This window comes from Anomaloglossus baeobatrachus, chromosome 4 (genome assembly GCF_048569485.1).
Source record: "Anomaloglossus baeobatrachus isolate aAnoBae1 chromosome 4, aAnoBae1.hap1, whole genome shotgun sequence".
NCBI classification, from domain to species: domain Eukaryota; kingdom Metazoa; phylum Chordata; class Amphibia; order Anura; family Aromobatidae; genus Anomaloglossus; species Anomaloglossus baeobatrachus.
In genome coordinates, this window is record NC_134356.1 from 436,927,863 (window position 1) to 436,932,438 (window position 4,576).

At 54.0% G+C, this 4,576-nt stretch overlaps 1 protein-coding gene across 1 annotated transcript in view; it reads right to left on the reverse strand.

The window, feature by feature from the left end:
• Window positions 1-4,238, reverse strand: part of ZNF592 (zinc finger protein 592) — an 81,744-nt gene extending 77,506 nt beyond the window's left edge. The window contains exon 1 of the mRNA XM_075345485.1: window positions 3,714-4,238. The gene's annotated coding sequence lies outside the window, so the exon portion shown is untranslated. The remainder of the gene's footprint in view (window positions 1-3,713) is intronic.
• Between the last annotated feature and the right edge of the window lie 338 nt (window positions 4,239-4,576).

Sequence of the window (4,576 nt, forward strand, 5' to 3'; positions counted from 1 at the left end):
GGTGCAGAATACTGACAGCCAATGAGTGTGCAGAGGGCGGGTAGAAGGCAGGTCTGGACAGTGAGGCCGGGCGGTGCTAGCTCTGACTGAGTTTGGCACAGGAAAATGTCATGTTTGGTTGAGCTGCATGTAAACGAAGTGTGTGCAGAGAATCATAGAATATTAGAGTTGGAATGGACCTCCTGGGTCATCTAGTAAAGGGATAATTCAAGAGGAACAAAAGTTAGAAAACAAAACAAAAAACTGGAGGGCTGTTTTATATGACAATAAAGCACAGATTAGCTTAAAAACTTTTTTGCGTTTATGTCGGACAACTCCTTTAAATAAGAAGGCACACTTCTCTGGAACTGTTGGTGGAATACAAAAAATGGCATACTCTTAAAGGGGTTTTCCGGCTTGTTTTGTCTTTTTCTTGTCATTACACTATTGGGCTACATAGTGGCAGGTGAGTAGAGAATAACTACCTACCTGCCCTGCTGTCAGCCCCTCTCCCTGGCTCAGAGTGGTCATGTGACCGCTCCTGCCAGGATTTTGCTGCTTCCTGTAAGGTCACATCGACAGGGCAGGAGCTTATGCCCGCCTTGTAGATGGGCATCACAGGAGATATCATGTAGCCGCCCTGCTGGACAGGTACAGTGCGTGGCATCCCCGCCCCCCTTCCCTGCACCCTCCCAAACATCCCATAGTGCAGTGGTCTCATTGCCTGTACGCTGCATGCAGCCCCCATGCTGCTGGCGGCACGCAGGCTAATGGCCCCCTTGCTGAACACTGCCTGTGCTGGGGGCCCATGCAGTCAGAGATGTATATCAGATGACTGATTCACTGGCGCTGTGCAGGTGGGAGCGCTGTATACAGCTATGATCAGCCGCTGGCCAATCAGAGGCCAGCAGATCACTGTAGAAGCTGCATAGAGAGTGCGGCCCTGCACAGTACCTGGAAATCAGTCCTGATATAAAGCGCTGATTGCACAGCCCCCTGCAGAGGCCGCGATCAGCAAGGAGGGGGCTGCGGCTGCAAAAGGCAGGACACAGGGCACCAAGGGAACCAGGACAGGTGAGAAGGATGAGTGTTTGTTTTTTTGTGTGTGTGAAGAATGGCAGACTAGGGGGCAATTCTACAGGACAGAGCATTGCAACAAGAAGAGGAGCCCAAGGGGACGTTACTATAGTACGGGGGCAGGGATGGGCACATTACTATAGTACGGGGACAGGGATGGGCACATTACTATAGTACGGGGACAGGGATGGGCACATTACTATAGTACGGGGACAGGGATGGGCACATTACTATAGTATGGGGGCGGGGTTGGGCACATTACTATAGTTCTGGGACAGGGATGGGCACATTAGTATCATATGGGGGCAGGGATGGGCACATTAGTATCGTATGGGGGCAGGGATGGGCGCATTACTATAGTATGGGGGCAGGGATGGGCGCATTACTATAGTACGGGGGCAGGGATGGGCACATTACTATAGTACGGGGACAGGGATGGGCACATTACTATAGTACGGGGACAGGGATGGGCGCATTACTATAGTATGGGGGCAGGGATGGGCGCATTACTATAGTACGGGGGCAGGGATGGGCACATTACTATAGTACGGGGACAGGGATGGGCACATTAGTATCGTATGGGGGCAGGGATGGGCGCATTACTATAGTATGGGGGCGGGGTTGGGCACATTACTACATTATATGTGCGGTGGGTGTGAGGTGATTGTGCTGCCACAGATGGGAGAAGCAGGATCACTGCTCTCTACTACCAATGATTGGATATACAGAGCAGTGATATCTCATCTGTGACAGCACAATCCCCTCACATCCACCGCACACAATGTAGTAATGTGCCCATCTTTGCTGGGGTGATGAGAGGTCAGTGTTGAGCAGAATACTGACAGCCAATGAGTGTGCAGGGGGCGGGGCTGGACAGTGAGGAGGGGCGGTGCCAGCTCTGACCAAGGTTCAGAATATGAAGATTTCATGTTTGGTTGAGCTGCATGTAAAGAAAGTGTCTGCAGAGAATAAAGGGATAATTCAAGAGAAATAAAAGTTAGAAAACAAAACAAAAATAATGTATGGATGTTTTATGCGACAATACAGCACAGATTAGCGTAAATTTTTTGGAGTTTATATAGGACAACTCCTTAAAGGAAACTTGTCATTTGGAAATGGTATCTGATGTGCAGGCAGATGGTATAGAGCAGGGGGAGCTGATCACATTCATATACATTTCTGAGGGAAAGGGGCCAGTAAAACTTGCATTTTATTCATTGAAATTCCAGCACTTTCTATACATACAAGTCCAGTGGGCGGTCCTACTCAGTGATTGACAGTCCTCTCTCTATGACTGTCTATACGAAAAAGCCCACGGGACTCGTGTGTGTATATACCAGGGATTTCAATGAATAATATACAAATTACAGTGAATCTTCTCCAACAAACCTAGATATCATTCTGCTCAGCTTCTTCTCCGCACCTTGCTGCCCCACATCACACTGCACACAGTTTAGGTTCCCTTTAAGTTACTTTTGATTTAAGGTATCAGATAATCTATGGCCGACAGCTTTCTCTGCATCAGGCACATACAGGACCAACCAGTGCACTGACCATAAGGAGCAGGGATCTACAGGTCAAGTTCTCCTGAATCATTCCAACACATTAATCTGCTCAGCTCCAACACGCTGCTGGCTTTTATCATGTGACAGGTTCCCTTTAAAAAGTTGATTTCTGTTTAGCCATTTCCTAGTTATCTCTCTGTGGGAAAGCTGGGTACCCGAAGGCCATGTCCCCACAGATGTCACACAGCTATACGATGGACTCCTGTACGGCAGGTCCCCCACCACCGTGACACTACCCCCGTACGCCAGGTCCCCCACCACCGTGACACTACCCCCGTACGCCAGGTCCCCCACCACCGTGACACTACCCCCGTACGCCAGGTCCCCACCACCGTGACACTACCCCCGTCCGCCACGTCCCCCACCGTGACACTAGCCACGTCCCCCACCGTGACACTAGCCCCGTCCGCCACCGTGACACTAGCCCCGTCCGCCACGTCCCCCACCGTGACACTAGCCCCGTCCGCCACGTCCCCCACCGTGACACTAGCCCCGTCCGCCACGTCCCCCACCGTGACACTAGCCCCGTCCGCCACCCTGACACTAGCCCTGTCCGCCACGTCCCCCACCCTGACACTAGCCCTGTCCGCCACGTCCCCCACCGTGACACTAACCCTGTCCGCCACGTCCCCCACCGTGACACTAGCCCTGTCCGCCACGTTCCCCACCGTGACACTAACCCTGTCCGCCACGTCCCCCACCGTGACACTAGCCCTGTCCGCCACGTCCCCCACCGTGACACTAGCCCTGTCCGCCACGTCCCCCACGGTGACACTACCATTGTAGCCAGGTCCCCCACTGGTTCCATAGAGCTGTGACACCAACACTGTCAGTGCCCAGAAGTGAAACCTAAGGTGCCAGCAATATACATGTGACAGATACCCAGCACATAGCCCACCCCATCACTCCCGTACAGCACACAGGTTCAGCCATAGCTGCACACACCCTACATAGGGGCCTGCTCACATCTGCTGCCAGTGCCTGGCACACACCGCCGGGTACACTCCGGTGCCAGTATGTGTACATGACACCAGCCTGTACCGCCGGGTACACATCCACTCATACTCTGCACAGGCCCCGCCGCCCACTTACCCCCGCCCTGTGTCCTCCGATCACAACTACAGCCGCCGGGGACGTAGCCCAGTCCGTAACCAAACGATCATATCTGGAATTGGCCTGATCAGTAGGCCGGGACCTAGAGAAACTAACATGGCGGAGAAAGACTGGGCCTGGGGAAGAGGAGGGGACTGGCTAGTGAAGGGAGGGGAGATGAGGCCTGCTAATGGAGGAGGGGACAGCACTAGCACGGCGGGAGCCGGGAGCTACTGAGCCTGCGTCTGTGCGGACTGCGGAGCACAGCACAGAGCATTGCAAGGGAGAGGCCGCGGGAATGGAGCTGAGGCTGAGGAGCAGACGTAGAGGAAGGAGGCTAGGAAAGGGAGCTGAGGTTGAGGAGAAGACGCAGAGGAAGGAGGATAGGGAAGGGAGCTGAGGCAGAGGAGAAGACGCAGAGGAGGGAGGCTAGGGAAGGGAGCTGAGGCTGAGGAGAAGACGTAGAGGAAGGAGGATAGGGAATGGAGCTGAGGCTGAGGAGAAGACGCAGAGGAGGGAGGCTAGGGCATGGAGCTGAGGTTGAGGAGAAGACGCAGAGGAAGGAGGCTAGGGAAGGGAGCTGAGGCTGAGGAGAAGACGCAGAGGAGGGAGGCTAGGGAATGGAGCTGAGGTTGAGGAGAAGACGCAGAGGAAGGAGGATAGGGAATGGAGCTGAGGCTGAGGAGAAGACGCAGAGGAAGGAGGCTAGGGAATGGAGCTGAGGCAGAGGAAGGAGGCTAGGGAAGGGAGCTGAGGCAGAGGAAGGAGGCTAGGGAAGGGAGCTGAGGCTGAGGAGAAGACGCAGAGGAAGGAGGCTAGGGAAGGGAGCTGAGGCAGAGGAAGGAGGATAGGGAATGGAGCTG